The sequence below is a fragment of the Mytilus galloprovincialis genome, chromosome 8 (assembly GCF_965363235.1).
Source record: "Mytilus galloprovincialis chromosome 8, xbMytGall1.hap1.1, whole genome shotgun sequence".
Lineage (NCBI taxonomy): Eukaryota > Metazoa > Mollusca > Bivalvia > Mytilida > Mytilidae > Mytilus > Mytilus galloprovincialis.
In genome coordinates this window covers 43,758,833-43,774,152 of record NC_134845.1, presented here as the reverse complement: position 1 = coordinate 43,774,152, position 15,320 = coordinate 43,758,833, and the positions used below count along the sequence as shown (strand labels likewise).

The 15,320-nt window shown below is 33.7% G+C and overlaps 2 long non-coding RNA genes across 2 annotated transcripts in view; one reads left to right on the top strand and one right to left on the bottom strand.

Annotated features, from left to right (window-relative positions):
• Positions 1-746: 746 nt before the first annotated feature.
• LOC143043306 (uncharacterized) overlaps positions 747-15,320 on the top strand; it is a 41,172-nt gene continuing 26,598 nt past the window's right edge. The window contains exons 1-4 of the long non-coding RNA XR_012968303.1: positions 747-905; positions 10,751-10,861; positions 11,390-11,465; positions 13,577-13,833. This is a non-coding gene — a long non-coding RNA (uncharacterized LOC143043306). The remainder of the gene's footprint in view (positions 906-10,750; positions 10,862-11,389; positions 11,466-13,576; positions 13,834-15,320) is intronic.
• On the bottom strand, positions 3,592-4,570 carry LOC143043305 (uncharacterized). The gene is made up of 2 exons (XR_012968301.1): positions 4,509-4,570; positions 3,592-3,981 (listed from the first exon to the last, which is right to left on the bottom strand). It is a non-coding gene; the product is annotated as an uncharacterized LOC143043305 (long non-coding RNA).

The following is a 15,320-nucleotide window of genomic DNA, read 5'->3' as shown; positions in this document are numbered from 1 at the left end:
CATTTTATAAAGGGGAAGAGTTTCAACTTTATGTCCCAATTCAAATGAATTGATCGACAAAAAGGGGGTTCAAACCCCCGGACCCCCTCTGGATCCGCCACTGACGCACGGTAGTATTTACATTCCGGAATTTAGGTTGCTCTGTCTTTTGTGTATATATATAATTATGTATCTGAACAGAGTGATTGGTAAAAAAATAAGTATCAACTGAACAAAGTTTTCACAACTGAGGGACGAATGAGGTTTAGACAATTACAAGTATACAAACAGGTGAAAATGAATTTTAGAGAATTTTTCAAAAATTTGTATTTACTGCACGATAAAAGTCCTAAAAAGGCTGGAGGTTTTTAAAGATAACAACAACAACAAGTAAATGATCATGATACATATTCAAATTCATTTCTGAATATTATAATGTAAGTAATTCAGTTTACTGTGAACGCAGAAATTTGGGCTGTGTTAGAAAGTTGGGAAATTAAATTTTATAAACGCTATCAGTATGCCTATGGGCCAGTAAATACTTCCTTGCCACCTACACACACACACACACTGTTAAAACAAACAAAAAAACAGTATCATGGATATTTACACACTTTTTTTTAATACCTTGTAAACTGAAAATTGTGGTAGATAGTTCAAATTTAGATATGATTTGTTATCAGTACTAGGTAAATACATATAATATGTACAATATGAAGCGATAATAGGAAAATAAAGATACATATATTTATTTTATAGACGAAATTTGTTAATTTAAAATGGTCCAGGAAAGTAGATTGAAAATTCTTTTCTTGTTTTGGTTGAAACTGGCGTTTGTTGCTTGTTGTTGCGTTCCAGACCAATGGGAAGGACGATTGGCAATAAAATTTGGAGAAATTGAAGATGGCCGACTTAGTGCTGGTTGGGTACGTTTATGTCATTTGAGTATCGAAGTATAATGGCTACATAATTATGAATACCAAGTTCTTCCTGTAGGAACACAATATTTGAATGCAGTAACATGCAATTTGGTACATTCTTTTGGTAAATGTTTGTTGATGGTTTTTTAAATTCATTACAGCAGATTCCAACGAGTATGAAGCTACATGTAGATTCTTTGGTTAGCTTCCTTGCTAACTCAACCATGAAATCATTATTAGGTAAGGTAAACAAGCCTATGGGTGAAGTCAATAGTTTAATAGAGAACCAATCAGAACTAGTGACAGAATATAAACATTGTAAAACTAGTTTTACAAGTCAGTTTAAAAATAAGTTTTCAATCTAAATTTAAAATGTATTGATAATTATAATCTTATTCACAAGCATGCTGTAGGTGTGTTTGATTTGCCAATTTTATTTCAATCAATACTCAGTTCATTTATAAATCCAGTTATGTGTATGTACTTTACTATGGTACAATCACGGCGTAAATATAAGGTTTATGATTATGTAGCCTTTGAATTACAAATTGTTCAAACTGCAATAGTAAACAAACAGCGAAGATAATGAATAATGAAGATGGACCATTTTCACCCCGTATAACCCCGATACAAATGAAACCGGACGTTGACGCGTTCGAGTCGAGCACACCTTGAACAACCGAGGTTAGATAGACTAACAATTACAATTTTAAGGTAAGTCCTTTAATATTTCTCATGATATTTTGCTTCAATATATACTATGATATGTTACTTATATTGTATTGCTATTTTGTTTTTAATACTTTATTTCAAAAGGCTAAAATTAACGAAACGCACGACCTTGGCAATAGTAAAAGCATGTTTTCTATTTTTAATCGTTATAAATTCTAAGTTTCTCGCATCTTTTACTTTTGCAAACATACATTTCTAAAAATCTTATCGTTTTACCTAAACAAAACACTTAAAGTTGTAGATAAACATGCTATATAGAAAACGAAAAGTGCATCTCTTTGTGCATCTTTAATTTTTAACTCTGTACGCTTCGTTGTCTTTACACTGTTTTAAACTGTACGAGTCGTTGCGACAATATTGCGTTTTAAAAACAAAATTATCATGTTTTAAAACATATTTTTGTATGTAAATATTAATATACACGTTGCAATTTTACTACCATAAGCCAATATATTATTCTCATTGTACAGACAAATTCCAATTTCATGTATTTCAATTCATTTGTGCATATAAGAAGTTTCATTAACCATGCGAACATGTATATTATTTTGAAATTCAATCGGTCGACAAATTTCAGATGTTATTGATTGAGCGGACGGCTACCTGTCAATCTGTCATTAGAAATCCTTTCTAGTATTGGGCAACAATAATTTTATTTTTTTCTCAGGAAGGGGGAGGGGGTGGATTAGAGTCCTGAGGAATAATTTAAAGGCCTGGTAAACGCTGAAAACAAGCAACCTTACAAGAAACAGGATTAAAATTATATTCTGAAGTGTAAAATGTCGGAAAACGATTATTGTTCAACAATGAAAAATAAAATTTTCGCACGATTATGCCAGTAAAGAAAATAAAAATTATATTCTTCTGCCCCCATATCAAAAAGTCTTCTCCGTATGTCCAGTTATGTAATGTGATATACAAAAGGAATAAAAAAAATAAGATCAAATTTATACTACAAAGGCAAATAAAGCATGGCAGCAAGGTAGCAACAAAAGACATACAGTAGGTTTTATAGGCTTGTGCTTACAAAAAAGTTCAACATTATTTTTTAATAACAAATAGATAATCTTAAAGCTTACGGGGGCCTGCTGACCACTGGTCCCTTCTAAAAATGTTTTCGAGTGGCTATGTTACTATGCTCTTGGCTTTATGCTAGTATAAAACACGAACACATATGACAAAAATACATGAAATACCGATCTAACTTAAGAGTAGTTGTAGTTACTGGGAGCTACTGCAATGTCAATTTTTCAACTACATTTTTTTTATTTGAGTTGAATGTAATACATGTACTTTTTAAATTTCAGTATATCTCTAATGGAGGAGGAAACAGTCGAGGGGTCCGATGACTCAGAAAAAGAAGAAGTGGAATATCACAGATGTAACCTATGTGTGTATGGAACCAAAAGAAAGTTTGACCTCAAACGTCACAAAAATAGAGTTCATGAAAACCAAAAACAGGACAGTGTTCCCGATGATAGTATAACTTATCGCTACCTTTGTCATATTTGTGGCCTTATGTTCCAGTCAAGATCTGGACTATCAATACACATTAAGGACAAACACACATTAATATTCAGATACAAATGTAGCACTTGTGGTGATGGGTTTAACCGGCTTTGGGACTTTAGAGGACACGTTAATCTACACAATAACATCAGAACAGAGAAGTGTCCCCTGTGTAGTAAACAATTCGCGTACAAGAATTCCCTGAATGTCCACATTAAGGCTAACCACTCAAAAGAAAAAGAAGTTCCGTCCTACCTGTGTAGCACTTGTGGTTGTAGATACAAGTCCTTGGACGCGCTGAGGGAACACGGGAAAGTGGTTCATGAAGGTCGCCTTTTGTCCTGCATATGTGGGAAACAATTCAAATGGCGATCAAGTCAAAAGTATCATTTATCTGTTTGTAAACTTGTACAGAGAAACACATAATAATAAAAAAAATTCACTACAAATGTTTTTCTTATTTAATATGCTAGTTATCTAATTTAGTTTCGCCTGACGAATGACACAAAAATCAATGACATAATGATGGTTACAGCTTGACCTCATTTTCCTGTTGTGTTGGATTTCATGATTACTATAAAAAAAAAATCGAACCACTTCTTTCAATACAAAACGTAAAAATTATAACAGAAGAGGGATCTAAAATTAAATATCCTCTGATTCGTCATTGAATTCAAGTCCTTTGCGAACATGAGGAAGTATTTTTGATTCATCTAACCGATGGAATTGGCGAATAGGTCGTATTTCTCTGGCTGGCATCGATGGATCACTGATGCAAGATTTCACTCGTCGTCTTGTCCTCGTTAACTTTGACCTCTCAGGTTTATCAAATGGGTGATTTCTTCAAAATAAGATTATTTTTTTTAGCAAAAACAAGCATAAACACATAACACACTAGCCATAAAAAAACATACAAACGCACAATTTATTTTTTTAAATCATTCTTAGCTAAAGAAACAATAACTGCAAAACCGTTTATTTCTTGTTCGGGTTTAGGTATTATTTTATGAATGATTTTTGTAAGTCAGCATATCAACATTTGAGTTATGTTTTGTTGGTCTGTCATGTTACTTCAGAGGCATAAGTTGTCGGAATGGATATTTCATGCAATACACAATTTATCGTTTATGATTATTGTAAAATGCCGATATTTAATGCTGTCCTTCGTTACATTATTAAAACGCCCCCATATGACGACAGTTTCACTAACATATAGCGTTAAAATTTGGTAACGGTTGTGATAGATAAAACTGTGAAATTTCACAGTATACATTGACATATGGATCTTTTAACGTCATTTTTCTGTTCTCAGTCTTTTATACCTTAGTTTATCAATTACAACAGTTTGAAGCTATTTATGTGACTAACCTTGGTTGTAAAGTTTTGACACTAGAAGGGATACTGAAGGTTTCTGCTGACGGTGTTATACTTCCAATAGTTCATGGAAAGGGTACACTCTTGCTCTGCTTGTTTGGAGATGAAATCCTCTTGAAAAAGTGAATATTATGATAAGAAAACGATTATTCATACATGTATCACTTCAATGCAAAATATTATCATCCTAATGTTGCAACTTAAAGTTTTATCATTAATTTTCCATGTTTTCTAGCATATTCATGTACATCTTTTTTGTTTTAATTCTTGTTTTACAAATGACAGACTGAAAAAAAAGGTTGGAGCATCCAATGAATCCCGCAATTGCATTGTTGTGGAAATTGAGGCGTTCTAACAAAAATCTCACACACAAATTGTACCATTGACCGTCAAACGAAATAACTGGTACATACAGTCCTTTTTCGAAACATCTTATGAAAACATCTTTAAGCATTTTTCTCATTATATTTGATGACATGCTATATCCTTTTAAAGCAAACGCAATAGGTACAGCATGCTCCATTTCACTTTTAGACATTCGATCTAAATCGCTAAGGAGAAACACTAAAACTTCACTAGCCTTATGTCTCAGTAATCGATACGATGTTTCAATAACAGTTTTACATTTGGAAACGACATCAAGAGCATCATCTTATGTTGTAAAAGTTGATGTGGTATCAGTAAGATCCATGAAATGTCCTAACCGAATACTACCATTAGAGCATAAATCATGTGAACATGGAAATGCCTTCAGGGAAGGAACTTCTGCAATGAATAGTACATGAGCTTTTGCGTAATCATCAATTTGTTGTCGCAGAGTAGGAATCAACGGATGTAACTTGGTTGGCATTTTGTGATTACTGCCATAAACGTCGTTTATAATTTTACAAATTAATGTCCAAATGCTTTCGTCGAAACTTGCTTCTAACACTGAAGTACTTTCTTGAGAGTAGGAAAGAAATATGAGTTTATCCGTTTTCAAAACAGCCATTTCGCATAATATTTGTGGTATGTAGTATTTTGGAATAGCATATTGAACTGGCGTCGTAAAAGTTTTTCCTGGGTATGGACATTTAATTTCAACAGCAAGAATGATTTGTCCATTGTTGTTTCTTATACTTCCATCAGGACTAACAGGGCTTAAAATTTTTTGTTACAGCTAACTAGCCCAGGACTTATTGGCAGCAGGATTTTACTAGCCCTGTTGGAAGAACTGCTAGTCCATCAAAACTGACCTGCTAGCCCTAGTATGCTTAAAAATCAAGAGTTTTCTGCAAAATACAAAATGGGTGTCCTTTGTTTTGAAGGAGACATTATACACTGTATTTAATCATTTTTGTTGATCTGTTATTTATTCTTTTGGTGCTTAACCTAACTTAGTTGTTTCCATATTCAAAGCAGACTTTTTTTTTTGCGTGTTTGGGGCAACTAACGGCAATATTCACAGAGCATTGTCTGTTTTTTCATCAGCAACAGCCAACCTTGCCAGGGGAATCATTGTGTCCCAGTTCTGCCAACTTTTCAGGAAGTGAATGCGTGATTTGTTGGCCAAATTGTAAAGATGAAAGAGAAAAACAATAGTTCAAAGGAAAATGCCGCCAAATAAGCATGAACATGTGTGAGTCTCGCGCTAAAGATTTGGCAGCCCTTCTGTCCTGGACACCATTCATTTTTTTCCGCGGCTTTTCCCTGTCATATTTAGCATTTTTGTGGGATGAATTTTCAGCCTCGTTACTCCTTTCAACTTCCGTTTTGCGTTTTGAAACTGGCGAAGTTCCTGGGGTTCCCGTACTAAAATATTAAGAAATATTTTGTTGCATGGTTTCGTGCTCAAGAGCTGTGCAACAAGACAGGTCAAAACCAATCAATACATCATACCCCCAAATACCGTTAATTGAAAATCTCGGCACGATAAGCAATGTACTATACCCCAAGCCATGGTATGAGAAATCGGTATTTAAAGTACGAGAATTGCGATCAACACATGATACCAGGCCACCCAGACATGCCAGAGTTATTTGTTCTATTTTTAAAATATGTACAACAGGACCTGTACAAACCAGTTCAAATTCTTGGAATCCCAGATGATTTAATTTAATCGAATTGGCTAACATAGAATAGTGATGAAGGGATTTTTCACTTTCTTTTTTGAAAACGTCAAGATTTTTTTTTACTAGTCCGTCGGGCATATCGGATTACACATTTTAATTGCCCGAGGCGTAAATGATCTAGTCCCGGGCGTCGGGCTAGTGGATTTTTTAACCCCTGACTAACAATAACAGTAGGCATAGTCTCTGTAAAACCATTCCTACAGGTATAACAGCCTTCTTCAAAATAAGAAGATTGCTCATAAAATACTGGTAACACCTTTCCTGTTAGAGTTGCTACACAGTTTATTTCGTTTGCAGTGCCGTAATCAAAACGCATTTGCAACTCTTTTGATGGACTTTCAGTGACATGTTCTTCGTTAAAGACCTGTTTGTAGTGAATTTGTTGCTTTTTTAATGTTTCAAGACCTAGTGCTTTGTTACAAGTACTTCCTGTGACGTGTGCTGTATTTCGTATTTTATGCCATGCATCTGATCTCTGTTTTACGATACTTGAATCTGAGACGTCTGATTTATCATTTTGGATTTGGAGACAATAAAAGTTGTCCTGTCGGTTTAAGTCTAAGACCTTACCCTCGCAGTAAAGGTTTCGTAACCCTCTCATCTCTGCTGTTATGCATCCTAATTTATCTATGCAACTTAATGCATCTTCTATGCAAGATGATATTTCGAATAGTGATGTTTTTAGGGAACTGATTACAAAAGCATATCTTGATTTTCTCCAGTCACCTTCTGTCATTTTAAGAAATTTGTCATATGCCATATGTTTTCCAACTTTCGCTTTTCTCAAATCTCGAATTTTATTCCCTATTGCCTGTATAGTGTTAATACAATGCTCAATAAAAACAGGTTTTATGTGCTGTGCACAATCTGAAATACTTTCAATTCTCTCACTTTGAATATCCTGCAAAATATTTCTCAACTGTTCAATGTTTTTTTGTCTTCATCGAGTTGTTTCATTTTACTTGAAAGTGTTGGTGGGTCTTCATGACCCCATAGGTTTACGTCACCTAAATTGCCTATGGTAGATGAGTTGATCTTTTTTTCCATCAACACATAACTTGAAAGTTGCTATTTTGTCCGGATCGTTCTCGTGTAATATGTTTATCATTGTATCGATTAACCCAGGTCTGAAGGTTTCCGTACTTACGGGTGTAATCATTTTGTCAAGAACACTCCAGGAGGGGACAGCAAAATTTAACTCAGAATTCATTGGCTCGTATTTCCCTCTCTCAGACATTCCTTCGTTTATATTTCCCGTGTTTTTTAGACCTGACATGAAACGAAGAAATTTCCCTTTAAATAATTTGTATCCTGTTCTCCAAAATCGTTTGACAAGTTCTGAGTAGCGCATTGATGAAGTGTTAGATAATGTATACCACTGTACAACGTCACAGAATAAACGGTACGCAATGTTTTCAAACGGAAAGGAACCAGAAGCCAAAAGTTCATTAAACTGTACAAAAGAATTCAATTCGCCGACATCTCTCAAATTTGATATCACCTTCGGCAAGATAGACGATAAACGTTCAAGGACGTCTTTTTCAAATATCCTACCGTCATCAGATTCTATAAAAGTTTGGTTATCTAATACATCTGGTGAACAATGGTCAACGAGCTCGTCTGGTCGTTGTCGTTTCGGCAAACTTGGACCAACAACTGCATTTTGACGAGGCTCGAAATCGTGAATATTTAGAGATATCGAATTTGTATTGGCTGTGATATATTTATTTTTTGACTTGATTTCATCTGGAATAACATGGAAATTGCGAGTTTTCAGTATACTTTTGCCTTCAGATGTGCGCTTGATTATACATTTCAATTCTTGCTTTGGATGACTGATAATTTCATGGTCTACTATTTCGCCAAAGTTGACAGATGACAGTTTACAATAGAAACACAGAAAAAAGGTTGCTGCTGCCATCACGAGTACCTTAAAAAGAAATTTATTTGTGACGATTTTTGTCAACGAACTGTACAGTGGTTATTTGTCATTGAGGAACGAACTTGACACATTTGGTGGAACGAACGATACAGTACGAGATGACCTAATTTTGTACAATTTCATGTTTAATTACATTTCTAGAGAACATTTGAAGCTGACGAGATGAATTAACTAGTTATTGTTTATCATTGATCAAAGTATCGCTTCGCAAAAAATTATATAAGATGAGATATTGACCATTGTTTATCCCAAAAAACGAAGAATATCACACCATGACTGTGCGTTTTACATATTGCAGTTTTATCAAACGCTTTTTACAAAATCTGGAATTTACAACCATTTTATAATGGATTATATAAACTAAAATGCTTATGTACATATTGATATATACTCACATAAATTCGAGAAAGGCCCTTGAAGTTGTTGTCATTCCAAATGTTGTCCTAATTATCGCTTCGAACGCGTCAACGTCCGGTTTCATTTGTATCGGGGTTATACGGGGTGATTTTGTACATATACAAAGGGGAAACTTCAAGCAAGCATTATTATTTATTGTTTCATTGCATTTCAAAGTTAGACGGGATTTTGTGGCAAATAAACCAAGATTTTTGTAGAATATCCACAGATATTTTTGTTATAAAATTTTTAGCATAGATTACTGACTTGATTTTCTATATGATATGTTAACGTTTATTGTTTACAAAAAGTCCTAAACAATCTTATTTTTATTTTATTTTAAAACGTGCTAAGTCACGAAAGTCGAGCGCACCCTAGGATGTGTACTTGAATTGGTCCATATTCATATTAGTTTAAAACAATATCGAAATTTATAAACTTGATTTTAGGAAATCATTGCTAGTACTGCTTGAAATAATACTCCATTTATCAAGCACCAAAATGCCAACTATGACAGTACAAGGGGAAATGCTGTGAATTTTGTATAACATTTCTATTTTTTTTTGCATTGAATCAACATAAGGGTAAATTATCCTTGAACAAAACATAAACCGTAACTCCGCTTTTTACTTTATTGTAATACAAAGATTTTTTTTTATTCAATCAAAAACTATAAGAAATGAAATTTAATTTGCAAAGTTGTTTAGGTAAACCTGTCTGTATGAAACATCCATATTATAAACAGGCCATTTATTGAGTGTTTTCATTGGATGATGAATTGGTACTATGCTCCTCCCAATTTTAAGGTAATAATCACTTCATGGTTGAGCTAACAAGGAAGCTAACCAAAGAATCTACCTGTAGCTTCATACTCGTTGGAATCTGCTGTAAGTCGAAAGTAAATCATTTTTCGGATACAAGTATTAAGAAATATTTTATGCAAGCTATACTTTATTGTAGTTTATCATGGGTAGGCGTTATATTTATTATTAATTTTGCCCGACCGATAGTGCGGGCAAAAATAAAACATGAATATAATGCCTACCAATGTTAAAACTACAATAAAGTATATAGCTTGCATCAGTTATTTCGATTCTGATCAGGACAATTACGATAATTTCTATGTTCGATGTGTATAGGTGAAGAGCGTTTGTGTAGGCTCTTCCGTGAACCTCCCTTTTATGTTGTGAACACGGCATGCAATGTGTTTTTCAGAGGGAGGGGTTTGTTCAGCCAACATGAACGTTGTCGTATCTAGGTCAATATGTCAATTATAAATTGTAACACAATTGTAGTTAGTAACCGCTTGTGCCTCGATTCAGTTAAAAGTTCAAGTTTAAAGTGTTTTTAAGTTAATGAAATACATTAATTTCATTGTTCTGCAGTGGTCATCATACGCATGTGCAAACAAGTTTTATTTGATTTCAAGCATGGGTTTGTTTACAAGGCAAAAGAACAACTCATATTGAAATTACTCTTTATTTGAACAAGTTGGCCTATCATATTTTCTTTTAAATGAGATTTGAAGAAGCTCATAAAAAATGACCCAGAATAATAATTTATGGACTATCCCGGACTATACGAACATATTGTCCACATTCTTTTATAATCCTGTTCTCGTACCAATGTATTCGGCACATATGCTTAAGGTCAGGACTAAAGCGAAATATTGTCTCAATAAGAATTGTTTCTAGTACATGGTCCGAATGCTCACATGATTAAACTTGTATAATTATAGTTGTTGAATAATTGATGGAACATTATATAGATTAGTTATATTTGTTTAGGAGTTTTACAATATGTCTTTTGATGCCACCAATCAAAAAGTCGCTTATGTTGGTCATATTGGAGTCGACGAATCAGAATGGTATGAACAGGTGTTACAGGATTATTCAAAGGTAAGCTAACTTACTACTCATAATTAACATAATACAGTTTCTTGGATTGAAATACACTTTTCAGGAGTGCAAATTGGAACCACATTTGACTGTCCCTCTTGTATGTTTTGCCTCTGATTAGTTAAGTGGAAATTTCAAATCTATCTTTATCATAATTAATCCAACGATCAAACAATGAAATAATCAAAGCCTCTAGAAATAATAATTATAGGTCAGCGTACTTGTTTTTTTCTATGATTAAAAAAAGTAGATTTGCTAACTACGCTGAATAATCAGAAAAGGATTATCGCGATAAGGACTTATATATAACACCTTACCTGAGATGTCTCCAGTATCAATCTAAGTGGGTGTGTGTGTGTGTTTCAAATAACATAAAAATGATGTGGAGTCTACCTCAAATAAAAACAGCTTATACCTTTTAAAATATTTTAGTTCATACGATGACAACTGAACAGAGCAATCAAAGTCACTTTGTCTTGTATTTTAGTTTATTTATAAAAAAAACCACGTCATATCTAATATTTATAGGGCAAACAATATGCAGTTAAAGCTGGAACCTGCAAGATAACACCATTAAAAGGAAACGTAACGACATGCATCCCATGTAAGTCAGTTAAGTGAAATATGTGTATATTAAGTTTGATTGGGGTTTTAAGTAGGGAAAATCTTTGAGTTCAAAACTACACAGTTAAAACATTTAGGCAGTATAACCAAAATCAATTTTAGAATAATCTGGATTATTCTTTGAGGTTTGTTAACAGACAAAGATGTATTAAGTAAACGCTTGATAATATAGGACGCAATGAGATATACATAATCATTGATATTGGTTACTGTACTTCTTGATTGCTTACAACTGATGCAATATAAATGAATATAAACCATATCAACTTTCATCCTTGAAGTTTACTTGTTACAAGCGGTTATACGAACGGCTCTTATAAAGTAGGAATATTTTACCGGCTTGTAAATACTATGAAATCCCCTTGGATAGTTCAAGGGCTACGTCACTTCAATTTATTATTATTTTGTACCAGAGGCGAATTAAGAGGGTTTTTCAGGGGACCTGGTCCCCTTTTGTATGAAAATTTGGTGGATTTTATATAGGGAATCACTAAAGTATGAATTTAGTGGGCACCCTCTTAGGCAGTCAGTGTCTGCCCTCCCCCCTCCCCCCATATGAAAATTTCTGGATCCGCCCGTTCACTACTCGATCTGTGGAACTTTGTTTACCTTTCTTTCTTTATTTTGACATGCTGTTGTACATGTGGGTTTGTTTTTATTGTCTTTTCTCCTCGATTTTAGCCTTGAACTTCTTATCAGCTACGAATTAAAAATCCCGGGCATCATAATTGCCTACAACTAATAGTTCACACATGCAGTATATAGACAGCCTTTTTACAGCATTTGTTGCATACTATATAAACCTCCATGGCGTTAATATATACAGTATATATTCAAATGAAGAAAAAAAATCAAACTCTTAAGCTTTAATAGGTTACATTAGACTTTGATGTTTACAGAAAAGTTACATTCTTAACGTTATTTCAGTGTTGAAGACCATAAAACCGAACTTTCGGAATACCTCAGCACTAAGCACATTGATCACTTGACTTACGTCATAAATGTATATAATATGTAGTCAGAGAATGATGCGACATTACGACACATAGTTTCTGATTATCGCATGGTATATAGTCACCACCAAAATAAACAAATACCGATCTGACTTGAAAGTGTGAAAAACATTAATAATTCAACCAACAGTTTGGTATCACCGAAACCTTAATTTGATAACCGCCCTTCGCACATTAACATACTTTAACAAGATTATAATTCGTGCATAAATGAATGACATATTAATAAATACTTATTGAACAATCATGTATAACTTTTAGATGAAATTAATTATGCTATAAATGAAGCTAATTTAAAAGTATTATAATATCTAACAGTGACTATACATTTATTTAAGGTGGCCTTTACCTTCTGATCGAGCAATATCTTTTATATCTATTGCATCTTTCTCTTCCACCATTATCTTCTGTCTCAGGTCAGCAATCCAAATCGATGTAAAAATTTAGAATTTTCACTTTCCTGGACAAAACCAGTAACTGCCGCCCGCTAGCATTCAGTGCATTTTTGGGAGAATGCTGGCGAACCTTTACATGTGTTCATTCACCGTTGTTGAATAAGATATCATTAACCAATCACACAGCCGGTAACTAATGATAATCTTGACCCTGATTAAAAGATGACCATACTGTCATTAACAACTTCCATAAGTTACAGACCACCCCAGGTACATTTACAGTTTTACATAGATCTTGCTTAGAATAATAGTGGGAGGGTTGGGATCCCGCTAACATGTTTTACCCCGCCACATTATTTATGTTTGTGCCTGTCCCAAGTCAGGAGCCTGTAATTCAGTGGTTGTCGTTTGTGTATGTGTTACATATTTGTTTTTCGTTCATTTTTTACATAAATAAGGCCGTTATAGTGTTCTCGTTTAAATTGTTTTACATTGTCTTATCTGGGCCTTTTATAGCTTACTATATGCGGTATGGGCTTTGCTCATTGTTGAAGGCCGTACGGTGACCTATAATTGTTAATGTTTGTGTCATTTTGGTCTTTTGTGGATAGTTGTCTCATTGGCAATCATACCACATCTTCTTTTTCATATGTCGAGAATTTAATTTCTTCTTTTTTGTACAGCTAACGCTAAGATGTTACTATCCTCATATTTTGGTTTTGGCCAGGACAAATTAAGTGTCAATTTCTACCAGTTCACATTTAATCAAACATCGATAGAAGTATCTGTTGTGAAGGAAAGCTGTGTACCAGTAACCCAGCACGTAGAGACACAGACTGCAGTTGGCGAAATGCATTACATAGGGGTTGCGGCAGGAATTAGTAATAAAAAAGTCTTCGACATCCCATTATCCTGTCAGAATCGAATACAATCTTCAGTGGTGAGTGTGTCAGATGATCTTATCTTCTCTAAATATTCCATGATTAAAATATGTAACTACATGATCACATGCACAAGCGACGATTTAATCATTTCTTATAACCCCATAATGTAGGTTAATAAGAAGTAAAATCACAAAAATACTGAAGTCCGATGTAAATTCAAAACAGAAAGTCGATCCCTTATCAATTGTCAAAATCAAAAGCTCAAACACATCAAACGCATGGATAACAACTGCCATACTCCTAACTTGGTACAGACATTTTCTTATAAAGAAAATGGTGGATTGAATTCGAACCTGTTTTATAGAGAGCTAAACCTCTCACTTGTATGACAGTCGCATCAATTTCCATTATACTGACAACAATGCGTGAACAAAACAAACAGACATAAAAGGTAAAAATGTCAATAATACAGCAGTCTTCATTGTGCTATAATCCTAATCACTTTAAAAAAAAAAACATACAAAAGTAAATAGTACGTATACAGAAAAATACTTCAGGCGCTCCAAATTTATATAAAGTGTCATTTTTTTTAATAGTAATTTATTTCTGTGTTAATTTAAAATTATTATCAAACCAAGGTTAGAACTCCTTCAGTCTTCGTTGATATTTGGTCCCACTGTTGCTATTCTTTGTAGATTCTTTTGGTCACATATAATATTTCCTTATATAATCAGTATATATTTATACATCCGTGACTGTATGTGTTTGCCCCTCACTTACTGCTCTAGTTATGCATCTTTATATCTTGGATTATTGCAACTTAATTCGTTTCCACTCTCTAACTGTTTTGTTCATTCATTTTATGTAAAACTCATACACAGTGATCAAAATCACAACATGCAGTAATAATTCGAATTTGGTCACTTAATTAGATAGTTACCGTTTCAATTATATTATTCACTTTTTAACTTAGCTTGAGAAGGGACATTCGTGTCCTTAGACGTTTCTTTTTTTATATAAGTTTGAACAAGTATTTACAGTATTAAAGAGGCATAACTCAAAAACAGTAAAAATGATAGAGTGCGAATTAAATCAGCAAATTTGGCAATTTTGCATTTTTTTAAAGAGCGATGTTACGAGAACGGGTTAACTATAATTGATACCATCCAAATTGGAACTTGAAAAATGTTTGGTGGTAATAAGCATTGTGTTAAGTTTTCATAATATTTGGTCGAGGCCAAGTAGAGTTCGAAATTAGCCTATTCATTTCTACCAGTGATTATTCCTTAAAATTTTGTGTGAAGGTATTTTATGATTTGAGGAACAAAATATGATGAAAAAAAATGGGGGTCACCGACTTAGTTTTGTCACTATAGCAACCTCAGTTTCCTGTTTTCCCGAATATTAACATAATATTTGCTTGTTATCTAAACTCTCAAAAAAATGCTTTATATCAAACCTACAAGAATAATTCTTGTTTCACGTTAAACAGTAGATTTGTATCTTTCAAATACAGGTTCAAGAGTTTAAGGCTCATATTGAC